This window comes from Odocoileus virginianus, chromosome 4, assembly GCF_023699985.2.
Source record: "Odocoileus virginianus isolate 20LAN1187 ecotype Illinois chromosome 4, Ovbor_1.2, whole genome shotgun sequence".
Lineage (NCBI taxonomy): Eukaryota > Metazoa > Chordata > Mammalia > Artiodactyla > Cervidae > Odocoileus > Odocoileus virginianus.
Genome location: NC_069677.1, coordinates 74,321,530 through 74,343,304, shown reverse-complemented (window position 1 = coordinate 74,343,304; position 21,775 = coordinate 74,321,530). Strand labels below are relative to the sequence as shown.

General features: G+C 39.0%; 1 protein-coding gene and 1 non-coding gene across 7 annotated transcripts in view; one reads left to right on the top strand and one right to left on the bottom strand.

Annotated features, from left to right (window-relative positions):
- TMEM108 (transmembrane protein 108) overlaps positions 1 to 21,775 on the top strand; it is a 432,137-nt gene that overhangs the window by 89,303 nt on the left and 321,059 nt on the right. The window lies entirely within an intron of this gene.
- On the bottom strand, positions 4,064 to 4,169 carry LOC139034896 (U6 spliceosomal RNA). The gene has a single exon (XR_011487474.1). It is a non-coding gene; the product is annotated as a U6 spliceosomal RNA (small nuclear RNA).

Sequence of the window (21,775 nt, the reverse complement as noted above, 5' to 3'; positions counted from 1 at the left end):
GGTTTCTCAAGAGGCAGATAGTATGGTCTGGTATTCCCATCTCTTTAAGAATATTCCCAGTCTGTGGATAAACACAAGAGATCACTCTACACATGGACATCACAAGATGGTCATTACTGAAATCAGATTGATTATGTTCTTTGCATCCAAAGATCAAGAAGTTCTATATAGTTAGCAAAAACAAGACCTGGAGCTGACTATGGCTCAGATCATCAGCTCCTTATTGCCAAATTCAGGCTCAAATTGAAGTGGGGGAAATCAATAGGCCATTCAGGTATGACCTAAATCAAATCCCTTATGATTATATGTTGAAGGTAACAAATAGATTCAAGGGACTAGATCTGGTAGACAGTGTGCCTGAAGAAATATGGGTGGAGGTTTATAACTCTGTACAAGAGGCATTGACCAAAACCATCCTTAAGAAAAAGAAATACTAGAAGACAAACTGGTTGTCTGAGGAGACCTTAGAAATAGCTGAGAAAAAAAAAAAAGAGAAGCAAAAGGCAGAGGAGAAAGGGGAAGATATAGCCAGCTAAGTGCAGAGTTCCAGAGAAGAGCAAAGAGAGATAACTGTCTTCTTAAGTGAACAATGCAAAGAAATAGAGGGAAACAATAAAATGGGAAAGACAATTTTCTTTAAGAAAATTGGAGATACCAAGGGAACATTGATGCAAGATAGGCACAATAAAGGACAAAAATGGCAAAGACCTAATGGACGCAGAAGAGATTATGAATAGGTGGCAAGAATATACAGAAGAACCATACTATAAAGCTCCTAATGATCCATATAACCAGGATGGTGTTGTCATTCACCTAGAACCAGACATCCTGGAATGTGAAGTCAAGTGGGCCTTAGGAAGCGTTACTACAAACAGAGCTAGTGGAGGTAATGAAATTACAGCTGAGTCATTTAAATAATAAAGAATGATATTAAAGGGCTGTACTCAGTATGCCAGCAAATTTGAAAAACTCAGTAGTGGCTACAGGACTAGAAAAGATCAGCTTTCATTCCAATCCCAAAGAAAGGCAATGCCAAAGAATGTTCAACTACCACACAATTGCACTCATCTCACAAGCTAGCAAAGTAATGCTCAAAATTCTCCAAGTGAAGCTTCAACAGTACATGAACCAACAACTTCCAGATGTTCAAGCTGGATTTAGAAAAGGCAAAGGAACCAGAGACCAAATTGCCAACATCTGTTGGATCATCAAAAAAGCGAAAGAGTTCCAGAAAAACATCTACTTCTGCTTTATTGACTATGCCAAAGCCTTTGACTGTGTGAATCACAGCAAACTGTGGAAAATTCTGAAAGAGATGGGAATACCAGACTACCTTACCTGCCTCCTGAGAAATCTGTATGCAGGTCAGGAAGCAACAGTTAGAAGTAAACATGGAACAATGGACTAGTTCCAAATTGGGAAAGGAATACATCAAGGCTGTATATTGTCACCCTGCTTATTTAACTTATATGCAGAGCACATCATGTGAAATGCTGGGCTGGATGAAGCACAGCTGGAATCAAGATTTCTGAGAGGAATATCAATAACTTTAGATATGCAGATGACACCACCCCTATGGCAGAAAGCAAAGAGGAACTAAAGAGCCTCTTGATGAAAGTGAAAGAGGAGAGTAAAAACTGTGGCTTAAAACTCAGCATTCAAAAAATGATCAAAGATCATTCAAAGATCATGGCATTTGGTCCCATCACTTCATAGCAGATAGATGGGGAAACAATGGAAACAGTGACAGACTCTTTTTTCATGTGCTCCAAAATCACTGCAGATGGTGACTGCAACCATTAAATTAAAAGATGCTTGCTCCTTAGAAGAAAAGCTGTGACAAACCTAGACAACATATTAAAAAGCAGATATATTACTTTCCTGACAAAAGTCCACGCAGTCAAGCTATGGTTTTTCCAGTAGTCATGTATGGATGTGAGAGCTGTATCATAAAGAAAGCTGAGTACCAAAGAATTGATGCTTTTGAACTGTGGTGTTGGAGAAGACTCTAGAGAGTCCCTTGGACTGCAAGGAGATCAAACCAGTCAATCCTAAAGGAAATCAGTCCTGAATATTCATTGGAAGGATTGATGCTGAAACTGAAGCTCCAGTACTCTGACCACCTGATATGAAGAACTGACTCATTGGAAAAGACCCTGATGCTGGGAAAGTTGAAGGCAGGAGGAGAAGGGGACGACAGAGGATGAGATGGTTGGATGGCATCACTGACTTGATGGAGATGAGTTTGAGTAAGCTCTGGGAGTTGGTAATGGACAGGGAAGCCTGGCGTGCTGCTTCACAAAGAGTTGGATGTAACTGAGCGACTGAACTGAACTGAACTGATGCTGTTAGAGTGTTGCACTCATTATGCCCGCAATTCGGAAAACTCAGCAGTGGTCACAGGACTGGAAAACATGAGTTTTCATTCCAATCCCAAAGAAAGGCAATACCAAAGAATGTTCAAATTACCCATACAATTACATTCATTTCACATGTTAGCAAAATTATGCTCAAAATCCTTCAATCCTTTAGCAGTACGTGAACTGGTAACTGCCCCATGCATAAGCTAGATTTTGAAAAGGCAGAGGAACCAGAGATCAAATTTCCAGCATATGCTGGATCATATAAGGGATTCCCAAAATACATCTGCTTCTGCTTCATTGACTACGCTGATTATTATGTAGTGCCCATCTTTGTCTCCTGTAACATTCCTTATTTTAAAGTTTGTTTGTTCTGATATGAGTAATGCTCCTCTAACTTTTTTTTTTACTTCTATTTGCGTGGAATACTTTTTTCTGTTCCCTCACTCTCAGTCTCTATGTGTCCCTAGATCTGAAGTGGGTCTGTTGTAGACAACATGCATATGGCCTCATTTTTCTATCTATTCAGCCAGTCATGTTGTCCATGTTTTGTTTTGTTTTTTTGGTTGGAGCATTAAAGGTAATTATTTATATTCCTATTGCCATTATCTTAATTATTTTGGATTTTTTGAATGGCTTTTTCCTTCCTTTCCTCTTTTCTTTTCATCTTTTGTGATTTAGTGTCTATCTTTAGTGCAGGTTTTGGATGACTTTTTCTTTTGTGACTGTATGTGTTGTAGATTATTGGTTTTGGGTTCCCATAAGGTTTTGATAAAGCAGTCTATATACAAACAAAGTTGTTTTAGTTTGCTGGTATTTTAATTTCAAGTGCTGTTCCAGTATCCTGCATTGGTGTTCTCCTCTTCTCATGATTGCTGGTTTTCATATCAAATTTGTGTAGGGATGATTCCTGCTTTTATGTTTTCCTTTGCTGGTGAGTTTTCCAGTTCATAATTTTCTTGAGTCTATTTTCTTTTCTTTTCCATCTAGATAAGTTCCTTTAGGATTTGCTGTAATGCTGGTTTTCTGATGCTAAATTCACTTAGCTTTTGCTAGTCTTTTAAAACTTTTGATTTCTCTTTCAAATCTGACTGAGAACCTTGCTGGGTAGAATATTCTCCATTGTAAGTGTTTCCCTTTCACCACTTTAAAGATGTCATGCCACTCCTTTCTGGCCTGCAGAGTTTCTGCTGACAGATCAGCTGATAACCTTATGGGGGGGTTCCTTGTATGTTGTTTGTTGCTTTTCCCTTGTTGCTGCTATTTTTTTCTTTGTCTTTAATTTTTGTCAGTTTGATTAATGTTTCTTAGTGTGTTTCTCCTTGGATTTATCTTGTATGGGACTCTGCACTTCCTGCACTCAAGTGAGTATTTTCCTTTCTCATGTTAGGCAAGTTTTCAGTTCTAATTTCTTCAAATACTTTCTAATGCTCTTTCTCTGTTTCTTCTCCTTCTTGTACCCCTGTAATGCTAATATACATGTGCTTAGTGATGTCCCAGAGATCTCTGAGACTGGTTTTCTTTCTTTCCATTCTTATTTCTTCTGTTCCATGGCAGTGATTTCCAGCATTATGTTTTCCATTTTGCTTATTCTTTCTTCTGCCTCAGTTATTCTATTGATGCCTTCTAGTGTATTTTTCTTTCTAGTTATTGTATTCTTCATCTATGTTTGTTTCTTCTTTAAATCTTCTATCTCTCTGTTAAAAAATATGCAATGCTTCACAAATTTCCCTGTCATTCTTGCATGAGGCCATGCTAATCTTCTCTGTATGGTTCCAATTTTAGTATAGATGCTGCTGAAGTGAACATATCTGTTCCTTTTTCTTTTCTTCCCTCTTCTTTTGTCATTTGACGTTCTTTAATGGTTATGTTTATATTTATTTCTCTTTATATTTTATCTGTTTACTATAGGTTTTTGCCATATGAGGGTTACATATAACAACTTTTATTTATACAGTCTATTTTACATTAATACCAACTTAAGTGTTTTTATACTTTAAACTCAAGATTTTTACTCACTACCCCCCTACGTATTTTATGCTTTTAATGTCATATTTTACATCTGTTTATTTTGTGTATGCCATAACTAATTATTATAATCATAGTTACTTTTACTGGTTTTATCATTTAACCTTAACATTAGTTTTATAAGTAATTAATTGTTATCTTTACTATATATTTACTTTTCCAGTGAGATTTATTCTTTCATATGTGATCTTGTTACTAATTAGCTCTTTTCAACTTAAGTCCTTTTAACTTAAGGTTTTTGTAATGTCAGTTTAGTGTTGATGAACTCCTTTAGTTTTTGCTTGTCTGAAAATTTTTCAATTCCAAATAATGAATTTTCTCTGGGTAGAGTGTTCTTAGTTGGAAGTTTTCTTCTTTTAGTACTTTAATTACATTGTGCCACTCCTTTCTGGCCTGCAACATTTGTGCTGAAAAATCTCCCGATAGTCTTATGTGCATTCCCCAGTCTGTGGGGTTTAGACTTCTGATGAAAGTCTAATGTAACTATTTTTAAATATCTTAATGTTATTTCTGTAGTATTTCCAGAATGCATTTATTGTGGTTCTGTGCTGTTAATACAAGCACAGAGGAGTTGATAATAACCCCATCTGGATGCTTTAATTGAGCATTGATTTTCTGTCATATGCCCTCTGTGTGTTCATAACATGCCACTCTTCAACTTACCATTTTTTTTTAAGGAATTAGAAAAATAACACTGGTGATGTTTTGAAATAATAAATTTAGAAAATATTATATACTTTATAGAGTCTGTTTTTTCATGTATGGTATGATAGTCTTCATCATAGGAGGTAAATTAATGAATGAAGTATATGTAAAGCCAGTTTGTGTATTATCAGCTACCTTATAAATTTACTTTATTATAAAGTGAAAATATCATTTCATGTGCAGTTTTTGTCACTTTGCCTTTCTGTTTATTGAGTAATCTCATATGTATATAGGTGGCACTGAAGAGGTTGCTTTAAAATTACTTACATTGTTTTCTTAACATGGATTACATTTACTATTACCTATTTTGTTGTTTTACTTCTATCTAAATGTTAGATTTCTATGTAGCTTTATTTGTAGTTTGGCATCATTTAGTAATTATCCAATGAGACAGACATATGGTTTACTGTTATTTCTTATGACTAGATCTGTTAGTAAAGGAAGATAAGCCTTATCATATCCATAACTCTGTATGGATGCTGCAGTGATCTCATCCATGACTATAAAGAACTAGCTGTGAAGTTCCCATTGTAAGAATATTTAATTTAGGTTTCTTACCTAAACCTTCTGGTTAGGGTTTGAGTCAATCTGAGAAAGACCAAGTAAATCAAGGATAGAGCAGGACTGCTCTGTGAAGATGGACTGAAAAAAGTGAGAATTTCAGCCTAGATAGACACTTATCAATGGGGCCATGTGATGTAATCAATAAAATGGTGAAGCATTAGAATTTGCTTAAAACCCCCAAAAGAGTCCTCTTTAAAATTGTAAATACGCAGAGTTCGAGTCCCCTATGCCAGATATTGTCTGTAAGATTGCAGTGACAGCTCCCATTGCCATACCACTTCACCATTGTTTTACCAGCTCACCAGGTACTTAACCTCATGTGCTGACTGCTAACTTTGTTCCTGTCACTATACCAGCCTCAGTTAAAGCTTCATCGTTTCCTCACAGACTTACTTCAATAGCATCTAGTCTTGATTCTCCAAAGCATTCTGCATGTTTCCCACATGATCTTTCTCAACCAGGAATCTTATCACATCAGTGCCTCTTCTATGTTCTGTATGTGAAGCTACATATTATTGCCTGTGTGCAGAACTTGCGGTCATATTGCCAACTTCTCTAGCCTCATCTGTTGATACTTGCCTATTTACAATCCTGGCTTCAGTCTTCTTAAATTACAGTGGAAACCTTCTGATATGAGACATAATTTTTAATACAAATATTGGTTAAAATAGAGACCTAAAAATGATACATTAAAATCTTTTATTTTAACTTAAAACATGTGTTCACATTTCTTCAGCAATCTTTTGATATAGGGCCAAAGCCTTTGTCTTGAATGTGGCTCTACTTGTCAAAGTACCTCATCAGTTTTCTTGTGTAACCACACCCATAATATGTCTCATTATTTCAGTTGAGTTTCTTTCAAGTAGAGTGAATAAAAGAGCAGAATCTTCTAGGTTGTTATGTTATATTTTCCAGTCTTTTATAGCCATCTCACTCACTTGTAAATTGACAGTAATTTTTTGGCAGCTAGTCTTTTCGAGTCTTTTTGAAAGATTCAACCTAGTTTTCTCAGAAACAGTAACTCTTCTTTTTCCACACTCATATTTTGTTGACTTATATAATATTTAATTAAATAATATAATGTTTATTTAAATTAATTTTATTATAAAGCCAGGCACAACTGGCACACACATGATGGGAACCAATATAAGTGACTCTTGGCAAAAGCATTTCCCTCACCTGGGTGAGGCATCAAGTGCCCTGGCCCACTGGAGAGAATCCATTAGTATTTGGCTTGAATGTCAAGATGTCTTTCAGAGAGAATGGAGAGTGTTAATTCAGGAGTTAGTTCAGTAGAAGTCGGTGAAATAAGTTTTTCAACTGTGTTTACAGCCCCTTAAATAAGTCAAAGCCTCCTCTTTTTAAAATCTCTACCACCTCTTTGCTCCCAGATCCTTACAAATTGAATTCTGCTGGCATGGTTTCTTCCAGAAAGCTTTTCTTCGTAGCCCATCCCCTTCCAGCTAGTTGCTCCTCCTGTTTCCTCACTTAGTGTTACATGCTGCTGGCTAAAGTGTCCCTGTGAGTCCAGTGAGACCAGGACCGTGTCATTTATCTCTGACTCCATAGTCTTGGCTTTTAGAAAGTATTGGATAAATGAACTTGAATTTGTTTTTTCAGGAGGTGGTACAAGCTGAAAAATATAAATACATATCCTTATTATTGACACTCCTGATATTTCTGAGCTTTGAATAGGACTTATAATAAATGTGTTTGCTTATAATCTCAGTAGCTATTATTGAATTGATGGTGTATCTTAAGCATCAAAGCAATGAAGTAGGTTAAGAAAAGCAAGACAGGTCACTTCAGGGACAGCTAAACCTTAATAAGCATAGTCATAGAGTGTAACAATGCTATTCTATAAACACCCCTCCATGCTGCTTCCCGAATCTCTCTTCTGGGCCAGTGCAGCATTTCTTTTTGACCTCTAGGTCTTAAGGGTGACTCAAGGTAGGAATGCTGTGCAGCCCATGGGTAAAAACAAAGACTGGAATCAGAGTGCCTGGGTTCAGATCTCGGCCCTGCCTCTTACTCTGTGCACTCAGACAAGTCAGGGCCTCACTTTTCTCATCTATAAAAAGGATAAATTTCATAATTTTTAAATGATCCATAAAAGCCACTTAGAGCTGCTTGGCACATCTGTGCTTTCAAGATAAGTTAACAGATGCTATTGCTATTATTGAGATACCAAAGAATTCATAAAAGTCATCTTATAGATAGTATAATCACAGAAGAATTTATAAATGCTTTCATAAATAGTAGCGTCCGTTCTGCACACTCACTGAAAGGAATTCAAAGAGGAAATACTAGGTGGGTAGATATTTGAATCTGGAATCTACCATTTGCCAGTTGTCACATTCTGGACTATTTTCTTCATGTCTCTTAGTCTTGGTTTCTTTACTTATGAAATAGAGATGATAGCAGTGTAAGGCTTGGAGGGTTATTATGGATTTAAATTATAGGATGAATATGAAGTATGGCTTTTGGAAGATAATAAATTTGATAAATGGCATCTGTCTCTGTATCAGTCACAGACTTGGTATGCAAAATAAAACTTTGTTTATAACTGTATTTTCTTACCTCTTGAACCTCCATTTCCTCCTTTGGCTGAAAATGAAATCTCGCCAACTTAATGGTAAATTCAGAAATTTCCAGACACTTCCCCTCAGTCTCTAGTGTGAGCAAATACTCAGTTGATTTGGGTGTCTTTCCTTCTGCCTTCTACTTTGCTTCTCCCTCAGGGTACGTTTCTTGGGATTAGGTATTATTCTGAGATCTGTGACACTTCCATTCAAATATAGGGTTTCCAGGGGTCTTTGGTTCTGCTGAGTGCACAGCTGAAAGTTTTCATTCTGCTTTCCAGGCCCCAGACCCTGCTGATAGCTCTGGTTCCTTCCTGTCTGATACTTTGGGGGAAGTTCTTGGTTTTTTCCCTCATCTCACTAGAAAGCACAGACCTGTATGGTGGCCCGCATGCATGTCCCTGCTCTCCTTGTGCTGCTGGCTCTTCCATCCTCCTGGATCCTGCCGGGTGCCAAGCTTCTCTCAGCTTCTGAACTCACTGGAGGTTTCTTTTCCCCCATCCACGTAGACTTGGTTCAAAGTGCAGATAGGGAGAGAAGGCTCTGTTTTCTTTTCAGAAACCCATGGCAGTATTTAACTCTTACTCTTTGCATTAGTTTTCTGTTGCTGCCATAACAAATTACTGGACATTTAGCAGCTCAAATAACGTGCATTTTATTATCTCACAGTGCTGTGTTAGGAGTCTGGGGTGACTTAACTGACTTCACAGACTCGGGTTTTATAAGACTGAAATCAAGGTTCACTTCAGGCTTACTAGGTTGTTAGAAGTTTCCAGTTTCTTCCCTTTGTATGCCTAGACCCACATGTCTTTGCTGCATGTCAGCTGGGGGTTGTTCTTAGCTTCACGTGGCTCCCCACTTTCCTTGGCTCATGGCTGCCTTCTTCCTTCTTCAGAGGCAGCAATGGTGGGTTGAGTCCTCACATTTTGAATCTCTCTGACCTCTCCTCCTTTCTCATCTTTTCTACCTTCCTTTTCCCGTGCCTCTCCCTGACTTCTCTGACTGAGGTAATTACATTGGACCCACCCAGGTAATACCTCTGCTTTAGATCAGCTGATGAATAACCTTAATATCATCTGTGAAGTCCCTTAAGAGCAATACCTAGATTAACAGCTGGATTAGTAGCCAGGAACAGGAAATGTCGGGGGAGGTATATCTTTAGAATTCTGTCTGTTGCACTCTTATCCCAAAACTCCTCTGACTCTCCTCTGTCAGTGGAGGGATAAACTGGCTCGGCATGTATTCCCCAGTTCTCCAGAAATCATCATTTATCCTAGGAGCTCAGCTTTTGATATCTGAGACATGTTCCAAAGTGCCAACTATTTTCTCCATTGTAGGCGTCAAGATGCTCTGACTGTCTAGAGCTAAAATTAACCTTTCTCTGTTCTATCATGTGTATCCCATGGACTTTGTGTGCAGAAAGGCCTTCCTGTCTCTTTGGATGGTGATTAAAGGATAAAGGCATGCTAGTTTGATTAATCAAACATTTATTGATTATTTTGTAGTAGATAGTGATATGAGAGATTCTGACCTGAAGGAATGTATAAGCTAGTAGGAGTGAATTTCATTTAAACAAATGCTTATAATAAATGCACAATGTGAGAAGACAGACATATAGTGTCTGTCAGAACTGAGAAGAAGATACTGGGACTTTCAGTGGAGAGGAGAAGATTTAAGAAACAGTGGTATACAGGCAGGCCTAGGAGGAAAGTGGTGGTTGAGAAACAATTTTACTTATCTGTGGTCTACAAAGTAGTTTTCTATATTGAACTTCATTTAGTAACCACACTTACTTTTTTCAGTAGGGATTATAGTATTTCTGTTACAGATATAGGAGGTAAAACTAAGAGATTTGCTCATAATCAGACTCCAGGCTTTGACTGACTGAGATTGAACCCGGTTTTACTAACTCTAGATCATGTGCTTTTTTTACTAACCATTTTAATATGAGCAGGAGGCGGAGGGGCCAGCCGTGTGGCAAAATGGCAGAGTGTGGTGGCTGGTATGGTGTGTACAGCAGCTAGCCTCCAATAGCCTCTTACAATCCCCACCTACTGGTATTAACACCTTTGTATGGTCCCCTACCAAATGGGACTGGACTGGCCTGTGTTACCAACAGGATATTACAGAAATGATGATGTCTGATTGTGAGGCTAGGTCAAAGCAGACCGTGTAGCTTGAACCTGGCTTTCCTGAGTCTCTGTCTTTGAAGGGAAATAGCTGCCATGCCCTAACAGACCAGCATTTCTTTGGGGAGGTGCCTGCGGCGAGGCTATGGGAAAGCCGTCTTGGCAGCTCTAGTCAAGCTTTCACGTGACTGCAGCCTCATGGGAGACCCTGAACTAGAAGCAGCCAGTAAAGCTGCCCTCAGATTCCTGACCCACAGGATCTCTGTGAGGTATTTATTGTTGTTCTAAGCCACTAAGTTTTGGGCTAATTTGTTTCACAGTAATAGGTAGTTAATACAGCATGGGTTTTACAAGAGCAAGTAATTAATATTATTTAAATGGTGTTAAACAGATTATTAAAAAACCTACTGTGCAGTCTAAGAACTTTAGTTTTTATTCTGTGTGAGGGAGACACTGTAGGATTTTGAACAGCAGAGCCCTTAGAAAAATAGATTATTGGAGAGTCTTTTGCATATGGAACATTTACAGATTAACTGACTTTCATGCCATTTGGGGCTGGAAGACAGTCACTGAGGAATTAAATATCTTATGAATACCTCTGTCTCATCTTTTTCTGAATTTGAAAATCTTAAAATCTGTATCTGACTCTTTGAATCCTAGAAATCATAGTTTATTTTTATTTTTCTAATTAGTAGAGAGCTTCCTACTTGCAGCATCCCTACAAGGCTAGCACAAGCCCCTGAAAGAAAAATGTCTTGTCCTAGGAGTATGCTCAAAGCAGATCTGTGGGTCACCACCTGAAGAAGTGTACATGGTTTAAGCATTTGATGATTAGATTTCTGCCAAACACAGACATAGAGAGAAGTATGTAGTGGGAAAACTCTTATCAGGAGCTTCTATTCTCTGGCCTTCTGGTGCAGTCAGTTCCTTGGTTAGCTCTACCTGAAGGCTAGGGGCAGAATGATAAAGTGGAAAGAGCAATATATTAGAGTCAAGAGGGAAGTGCTAATTCTCACCAAGCCACTGGCGAGCTGTGTGATCCTGGGCAAATAGTACATCTCTTGAGTCTCAATATCTTTGCTCATAAAACGAGAAATGGTTGGATTAGATGATTCCCAATGTTCATTCTCATTACAATGTTCCATGACATATGGTTCCTTTAACGTGATATTTCTGTCAAAATTGAGATAACATGTATCTCTGGGGAGAGTTTAGAGTGATAATCTGACTATTCTAAAGGGAATAGGACAAATATTATAACCAAAAATATTCCTTGGAAGCTTTTGTATTGTTATTAGACACAGTGTATATCCATTTGCTTGGTTTTATGTGTAACATGAGTATTCCTTTGTAATTATAAGAATTACTTAATTTCTAAAACTCATAAAGATTATTGTGGGAAAAATTAGAAATGCTGCCTGCCGTTGCATGAGTTTATACATAAGTCAGTAAGTCTGTGCCATAGGTATTGTTCAGTGTGTTTTATATTCTGTTTGATAATTTCAGTTTTAATTGATTGTTGTGACTTTTACAATCATCTTAACATCTTGCAGGAGGTGCAGCCTTCTGCCTGTGAATATAGAGAGATCTTAGCTTTGGTGCAATATTAGCATATAGTAGAAACTCTTAGGCATTGCAATTTGTAGCTGTTACAGATTTTCTTTCTAGGATGGTAAGTGGAGACAGCACTCCTTATAGAACAGTACAGGATAAGGAAATCTGCCCATTAATCACAAATCCTGTATTTTAGCTTCCATTGTAATTGCAGCTCTTCTTCACCAAGCCTATTTTGACCACTTTTTCTTTTCTCCTTTTTCACCCATCCATCTCTCAGAAAACTGGTGGGAATGCAGTCAGATAAACGAGCAAATAAATGAAAAGGAAGAAAATCAAGGGGCCTAGATGTTGCAAGAGCTTCATTAACTCAAACTTGGGCAATTCTGGAGTTGATTTGAGTGTAGGGAAGGAGGTTGGGGAGAAGGTCACCAGGTACAGTAGCTTGCCCTATTTGAGTATGTAACCCCAATTTCAGACACTGCAGGCAGGATGACAAGCAGAAATAAGTAGTTGGTGCTGGATATGTGAAAGGTTATGCATTTTCACGTCATCCTTCCACTGTGGACCTTATTTATACACTCTAATAGGTGATTTTTATGGATTACACCCTCCATTGCTTTCTGTCCACAAATCCCCCCCATGCCATTTGATCAGCATGTTTGTGACACTTTTGGTTGTATCAGGAATTGACCATACCTCTAATGGTCTGAGGAGGCAGCAGGCATTGCTGGGTGGCCAAATAGCCAGAGTGTGAGAATTCATTATTAACTTGTGGAGCAGACCCAGAGGGATCCTGGTATTCTTTTTTTTTTTTATTCTTTTCAAAACTCTGACTTGAAACAGATATTATACAAATTCTTGAACTTAATGAAGCAAAACTCTTATCTCCTCAGTCTTTGGTTCGAGTTACCAACCCGGACTCTCAGACTTCCTGATTCAGGATGTATGAAATAAGGCCTGATAATTGGTATTTCTGACAAGTTTCCAGATGATGTGGATTCTGCTGGTCCCATTCTGGAAACTTCTCTCCTAAAGGTTCTTCCAACCTGGAGCGATTGGAAATTAGCTTACAGACCCCTGGGGTTTCTCAATTCTCTCACTCCTTTGAGGCCAGCCTGTCTCTGTCCCACTGCTGCTTGGGTCTGGGGTCATGGGTGTCTGTCCACATTCTGTCCTTCAGCCCCAGAGTGCTCGAGACAGCTGAGACTCTGGGACGCCCAACCACCTGAATTTCTGAACATGGTGTAAAACCAGAGCTCTGGTGCAGAAGTTGTGATCCCCTTGTGACCTTAGGAATATTGTCGTTTAATCTGGAAAATAACACTCTAGGTGGGAAGTATTCTCACTTTTATCTGTGAGGAATTGAAACTCAAAAAGTGGAAATTACTTGCCCAGAAGTAAATGGCAGAACTGGTATTTGAACCCAGGATTAGGGCTTCATTGCCTGATTTTCCTTCACCTAATCTCTGTTTCTCCTGGGTTCCATTTTGACCTCTTTCCTCATTATTATGTAACCAAGATTACACAGATTCTCTTTAATTAGGGTTTGAATTATGACTTACATATACATATGTGTGTATTTATATATATATACATATATATATGATGATATTTATGATATACATGCTCCTTGGCTTCATTTTTATTATTTTGCATGTATGTCTAGTGTATGTAATACGTGTCCTTGAAGTTGCCCTGAAGCAGGTTAGAACAGGGCAAGAAATATATATATGCCTAGTGCACATACATGTTATTCACACACAAACTGACTTTTCCTCCATGCCTCACATTAAGTCTAAGAAAATCTGCCTCTTTCATTGCCATTGACTTATACTAAGTTCCAGCCACACCCTTGACTGCCATCAGTAAATAAATGGAAATGAAACTGCCTTTGCTGCCCTTCCCTCCCCATATTCTCCCCAGCACTTCACCATAAAGGAAGAAATTTAGGGCATCGTTCAATTCTGGGGAGGTGGCTGGCAGGTCTGTATTGACAGATCCACTCTTTTGGAAAATAGGAACAAGACCTGAGGGCTTTGAGAGTATGTCTGCAGTGAGAGTTTATATACTTTGTCCACATTAATAGCAATGCAGGTATTTTCCTTTCCTATAGAAAACAGCTCTTTTTCCACTGAGAGGTGGAGCAGGGGAACAAACCAAAAAAACAAAAATTCTGATGTCTGCTGTTGAAGGCTGTAGGGAACAAGGAACTGGGTTACAGGAAGAATGGTGATAAGGAGGAAAGATTGGTAGTTGTAGATACCCCCCAGGAACTAAATGACTGGGAAATATAAAATCACTTGTTTTTAAGTTTACTGGTGGAAGTGGGTGTTGAAAAGGTTACAGCTTGTAAGTTATTGTGAGTGGTGAAGGAGGGTTGTTTGGAAACTGAAAGGAAATTGTAACAGCAGATGTGGCTGGGTGGTATGTTATCACCGGGTGAACTAGGTAACTGGTGGGTGTGGAGGTACATACATGCTTGAGTGTACTTGGGTTCAGCTGTGCATGGTTTTCTGCAGTCTCCTAGTGTTTCTCATGGTTGAAATTGTTCACAAGCAAGCACAAAATTTGCATTATGCTCTAATTGTTCCCTAGTATATCAATTGCATTGAAACAAATTTTTGTTTTCAAAGAAGCATTATGGCACAACTGACTTTAGGTCAGTTCTCAGATGATTCCCTGTTTCCCTTATTAGAATACTTGATGGCCATCTGTGAGATGAGGGGCATGTGAAAATGCCTCTTTTATATATATTTCATTTCCTATCTCTTATAAAATTTTGTTGTTGTTGTTCAGTCCCTAAGTCATGTCCTACTCTGTGACCCCATGAACTGCAGTACACCAGGCTTCCATGTCCTTCACTTTCTCTGGAGTTTGCTCAAGCTCACTGAGTTGGTGATGCCATTCAACCATCTCATCCTCTGTCACCCCAGAGGGGTGGTTAATTCTTCTTTTGCTCTCAGTCTTTCCCAGCATCAGGGTCTTTTCTAAGGAGTCAGTTCTTTGCATCAGGTGGTCAAAGTATTTGAGCTTCAGCTTCAGCACCAGTTCATCCAATGACCAGATGCCATGATCTTTGTTTTTTGAATGTTGAGTTTTAAACCAGCTTTTTCACTCTCCTCTTTCACCTTCATCAGGAGGCTCTTTAATTCCTTTTCACTTTCTGCCATTAAAGTGGTATCATCTGCATATCTGAGGTTGTTGATATTCCTCTCCGCAATCTTGATTCTGGCTTGTAAGTCATCCACCCAGCATTTCATATAATGTACTCTGCATATAAGTTAAATAAGCAGGGTGACCATATATAGCCTTGATGTAGTCCTTTTCCAATTTGAACCAACACATTGTTCCATATCCAGTTGTAACTGAATACTAAAAAAATTGAGTAATGAGTAAATCCCCCCCCACCGCCATTTTGTGTAACATCACAAAATGGATGTTAAATTTTGGGGGGGAGCCACATAAAAATTTCCCATGTAGCAAAAGGGCTTTATTAAGGTGATCTGTTCTCACTCCATCTCCCACCCCACCACAGCCTTTGAGCCAAGCCACGTGGGGCTGAGTCACTGATGACTGAATGTTGTTTGTTTTCTTCCTGATGATTTTCTTTGACTGATAGCCCAGAGAGGTACCTGTTGAAGTGGCCCTGTGTTGTTTGGTGAAGGGTGTGTACTCATTTGTTCTAGCTCTCAGAGCATTTCCCAGGGTCACATTTATTGATTTCAGGATATGGCTGTGTGTATTAGACACTTCTTGACAATTGCATGCACAGTATTTGTGATGGTTAATTCTGGGGTACACTGGGTATTTTATCCCTTTCAGGTCCATCTTGGGAAAAAGAGAAAATTCACATGGAGAAAGAAGCAGCTTCACATGTTTGAGCCTACATTTGCAGGGGAGCCGTGTCTGGCAAAAACATAGATAAGGCAGTGCTTTTGGAAGGAGCATCTGGTCATTTTCTTCAAGTTCAGCATCTCTAGATGTAGCAGCTGGATTCTCATGCGTGCATTCCCATTACAGAGAGGAGTGGACCACTTGTGGTGGCTCAGATGGTAAAGAATCTGCGATGCAGGAGATTCAGGTTCAGTCACTGAGTCGGGAAGATCCACTGGAGAAGGGGATGGCAATTCACTCCAGTGTTCTTGCCTGGAGAATTCCATGGACAGAGGAGCCCGGTGTACTACAGTCCATGGGGTTGCAAAGAGTCGGACACGACTAAATAACTAACACTTTCACTAACATAGTGTTATTCCTGCTGGGAAAAGTAGTATCATTGTAAACATGCAGGAAATTTTAAAAAATTTAAATGTAGGCCCTAGAATTTAGGGCTGGAAGGAAATGTGAAGAGAAAGGATATTTTTGTCCTATGCTTCATCTTACAATAAGGAATTTGAGTCCCATAGAAGAGGCATAACAAGCCAGTAGATCCTGTCTTGTTATAACATAAAGGAACCAGGACTTAAGACACTAGCTCTTGTACCATGGTGTTGATTTTTTTAATTCAGTGAGTTCTGACCACTTACATAAGATTCCAGGAGCTCTCATTCTGTTGCTGCTGTTCCCTTAACCCTAGTATTTGTAACACGTGCTTGATTTGATTCCCCTGCTTTACCCACTTCAATTTTATTTTATATTTTAAAGCCGAGAAAAATGAGGGCTGCTTTTATTTAGGCTATGACTACCACTAGTTGCTTTGCTTTAGTTGACATCCTTTCTTACCTCAGTGGATAGAAATATGATTAAGAATATCCTTGTACAAGGAGGACAAAAGTGCTAGCCTACACTTTATGGAGGCCCATTTTCCAACAGTTCTATCTAGTCAATTGTTGAATGTGTTACTAGATATGTGAAGACCTAAAAAAGAAACCCCCCAGAAAATTTCAAGCAAAAATGTTTACCTCCTCAAGATAATTTTTTAAAACCAAATTGGAAAAAGGTGTATTATGAAAAATGTTTAGAATGAAATGCAGGATTTCAGATATAAAGTGTTCGTATGCTATGTTGCCTTTAATCCTTCAAAATGAATTCTTAAAAACTTATAATTAAAGGGTGTTTATGAAAAACCATTTATGGCGTCAGTTTAGTATAGTCTCCATACTCCAAAGACAAGCTAACGTTCACTAAGTGCTAATATTCACTAAGCAATTACTGGGTGTCAGACACTATTCTGCATGGTTCACAGGAAATCATTCATTTAATCCTCAATACAACATCTTGAGGAAAATGCCATCATTATTCATTTGATGGGGGGAAACTGAAGTTCAAAAAGTGGCTTGACTTGCCACTTGTGCCTAAGGCCACATGCTAGTAAGTTGAGAAGATGGAAGCCTCCACTTGTATCCAAGCTTTCAAGCTTACTCTCCTAGTAGATATGAAAGGAGGAGCTGGAAGCACCTGCCTTAGTCATGCTTCTCACACTTATCAGGGCATCCATCCAGGCAGTTTTGTTCTCCAATAAAGAGGACTAAAAGTAATACACAGTTTTCCTTTGCACAGATTTGTTGTGATAATCCAAGAAGATAAGGGAGGGAAGTCATGTTTAATGAGCATCTACTACGAGCCAGGGACCACAGGAGTGGATGTGTTTCACATAACATCAGCCGTTGCTGTTATCACTGTTGTGCAGTTATCAGATTCTCTGTTGACTACTGAGTCACTGCCATTTTCAGAAGATGGATTAACTGCTATCTGTTCTCACATGTGGGTTTTCTAGTTGCCTCTCATGCCTGTCTTGTTCAGCTGATTTCACTGGAGGCAGGAGATTATTTTTACAGTGATACATGTTATTTGTAGAAAATTTGGGCAAAGGATTTGAAAAGACAATTAAAGAGGAGGAAACTCAAAAGGCTATCAAAGTATTGGAAAATACTCCAAGTCACTAGTGATGAGAGAAATGCAAATTAAATCAATAATGGCATGTATAGCATTTTAGAGATCTCAGTTATGCGCAGTGTTTCTGGGACTTTGGGGACCTTCATGCATTGTTAATAGGAGATAGACTGATGCTACCATTTTGGAGAGCCTGTGACACTACCTGTTTGAATTAGGGCCACTCACATCCGTAACCCAGAAATTCTACTCTGGAGATGTATGAAAATGTCTTTGTATTATACACACACACACACACACACACACACACATGTATTTATGTATGTATATGTAAACACACGCATATATATATGCACACACATGTGCATATACACACACACATATCCATATATCCCTTATGTATATATGTGTGTGGAGAAGGCAATGGCATCCCACTCCAGTACTGTTGCCTGGAAAATCCCATAGACAGTGGGCTACAGTCCATGGGGTCACTAAGAGCTGGACACGACTGAGCGACTCCACTTTCACTTTTCACTTTCATGCATTAGAGAAGGAAATGGCAACCCACTCCAGTGTTCTTGCCTGGAGAATCCCAGGGATGGGGGAGCCTGGTAGGCTGCAGTCTGTGGGGTCTCACAGAGTCGGACAGGACTGAAGTGACTTAGGAGCAGCAGCAGCATATATGTGTGTATGTATGCGTCTGTGCATGCTAAGTTGCTTCAGTCATGTCCAACTCTGTGCAACCCTATAGACTGTAGCCTGCCAGGCTCCTCCAGTATTCCTAGGCAAGAATGCTAGAGTGGGTTGCCATGCCCTCCTCCAGGTTATTTTCCCAACCAAGTGATTGAACCTGCATCTCTTATGTCTCCTGCGTTGTGTGTATGTAAAGCACCATTCTAGGACATGAGTTTATTCACACAAGGTTATTGTGATGGTAAGAGGGAGTCTTACTGCTGAAGAATTGATGCTTTTGAACTGTGGTGTTGGAGAAGACTCTTGAAAGTCCCTTGGACTGTATGTAGATCCAACCAGTCAATCCTAAAGGAAAACAGTCCTGAATATTCATTGGACAGACAGATGCTGAAGCTGAAACTCTGGTACTTTGGCCACCTGATGTGAAGAGCCAACTCATTAGAAAAAACCCTGAGGCTGGGAAAGACTGAAGATAGGAGGAGAAGGGACGACAGAGGATGAAATGGTTGGATGGTATCACTGACTCAATGGACATAAGTTTGAGTAAGCTTTGGGAGTTGGTGATGGACAGGGAAGCCTGGCATGCAGCAGTCCATGGAGTTGCAAAGAGTCAGACACTATTGAGTGACTGAACTGAACTGAACTGAAGAGGGACTTGGAGGTAAACTGGTTGTCCTTCACTAACAAAGTGGTTAGCTCAAATTTAGTTAAGAGAGCATAAAGGAGTATTGTGCATCTGTTAGAAAAAAATGATTAGACGAACATTTATCAACATGACTGGATCTTAAGGACATAGTGCCAAATGTAAAGAGTAAGAAAAATGAGATACAGTACAAGTTAAACTACATGCCCACAAAATGATACTCATTTCTGTAAGTGCACAAAATGAGGCTATCTGCTTTCAAGCTTATAGTCTTAGTAGAAATGAAGGGAGATACAGAAAAGGTACCAGTTAAACCTGTCAGAGTTGGTTGTGTGAGGGATGAGGGTGAGAAGTGGGTAGATAAAAAGGGAAATAATAAAACAAAAGAGAACCTTGCAAGAACAATGATAATAATGTGCCATAAACAGGGTAGCAATAAATTCAACTCCTTGTAAAGGAAGAAAGTCAGAAAATAAAAGTCAAAACACGAAAATAAAATTATATGTAATTCTGTTTACAGATAACTGTTAAAATTTCAGTGAACATTCTTCTAGTATTTTGTATGTGTATATGTATATGTGTATTTTATGTTTATCACACATATATTTATCTACTCAGTAAATGTACCTTTTTTTTTTTGTATCCTAGCTATGAAGATGTACTAAGTTATCTCTAAAATGCCTTCTAATTCTAAGACATTCTGTCTTCAGGGTGAATACCATATCATCAAATTCAAATTTTAAACTGACTTATGTTCAGCATATTTACTAAACATTCTTAGTATTCAACCACAAGATGCTAGTGCATTCAAAGAAAAATATATCTGCATATGCTTTTAACTTGAATAGTACTTATTTTGGCTTGATTGTTAGAGATCATTTAAGTGCATTCAGACCATTTCACAGGCTGACAGTTTGCTCTAAGTTTGGATCACAGTATCAGATGAGCATTGATTCAAATGGAACAACTTGGTCTAATGTAGCAGAGAACCTTCCCAGTGAGTGCCTGGATGGCTTTTAATAGGCTAGAGCTGAACACATGCCTTGCAGGATCTCAGTTCCCCAACATGGATCAAACCTAGGCCACAGGAGTGACAGTGTTGAATCCTAACCACTAGACCACCAGGGAACTCCCTGAGCAGTTTCTGATGACTGTCCAAAAACAAGTAAGTAAGTGAAGAATAGAGTCCTGAACCTTTAGTTTCAGCTTCATATGTGAACTATGAGCAACCTTTAATGAAGAGTTCATTCTTCTCTGCCAGGGACAAAAGTAGACCAAAGTCTATCCTGGCCTCTTAAAAAAAAAGCCAACAGAAACCTCCCAAGGGAAACTGAGATCTCAAATCATTGCACTGGCAGCAATGATGGAGTTTCCATTGGCTGTTGTTGCCATGGTAATCATTGCTGACCTCACAGATCCTTCCTAATGATGTTCTCAACAGGTTCACTTGTACCATTTGCTCTGTGTGTGTGTATCTATGTCTTGTTTGCTTGTGACTAAGTTGTCTTACTCTGAATCCAGAGTCAGAAGGTAGCAGGCACCAATGCCTTGCCCTTAATAATAAATGCTAAACAAAGATTTGTGAGGCTGGATTCAGTGCACTGGGTTTGGAAAAACAACCAAAGTTATAAGGAGTTTCAACAAATCTCTGCCCTTCTCAAAGTGTAGTCTTGGAATTCCATGTTGCTGGCTACTTTCTCACTTGAACAGTTCTGGCTGCTCATTAGAGTAATCAGTAAACATGTGAAGTTTACAACTCTCAGCCTGCAAAAGTTCCTCCCATGCCGCCCCCCAGCTAAGAGGGAGTAGTTATTTTGAAACTACCCTTCTTTAGAATTTATCATTAAGCTTTTCTGGGAGAAGAGCAGCATGGACTTAGGCTACTGGCCACTCACCAGGTTTCTGAGTCTCTGGGGTTGGTTGATAGTGGTTCTCACAGCCTGCTGAGTATAAGCCCTTCCTTGAGACTCTGGTGCCATTCAAGTGTGGGAAACACTCAATGGGATAATATCAAAACTGTTCTAAGACTTCCCAATTCTGAGATTTCCCCAAACTTAAATTGATAAAATTTTATCAGATTTTTGCTAGGCCTCCAATGAAAAAATAATCCTCCCATGGTAATATAGTATTTGTGGTTATAGAGTACCATGAATCTTAAATGGAATCAGTTTTCCCAAAAAGAAGGGAGTGTTGGTGTTCAGTTGCTCAGTCCTGTCACTGTCTGTGACCTCATAGACTGCAGCATGCCAGGCTTCCCTGCCCTTCACCATCTCCCAGAGCTTGCTAACCTCATGTAGATTCAGTCAGTGATGCCATCCAACCATCTCATCCTCTGTCGTCCCCTTCTCCACCTGCCTTCAATCTTTCCCAGCATCAGGGTCTTTTCTAATGAGTCAACTCTGAATCAGGTGGCCAAAGTTTTAGAGCTTCAGCATCACCATCAGTCCTTCCAATGAATATTCAGGATTGATTACCTTTAAGATTGACTGGTTTGATTTCCTTGCAGTCCAAGGAACTCTCAAGAGTCTTCTCCAACATCACAGCTTAAAAGCATCAATTCTTCAGAGTTCAGCCTTCTTTAAGTCCAGATGTCACATCCATACATGATTACTGGAAAAACCATAGCTTTGATTAGATGGAGTCTATGGGCAAAGTAATGTCCCTGTTTTTTAATCTGCTGTCTGG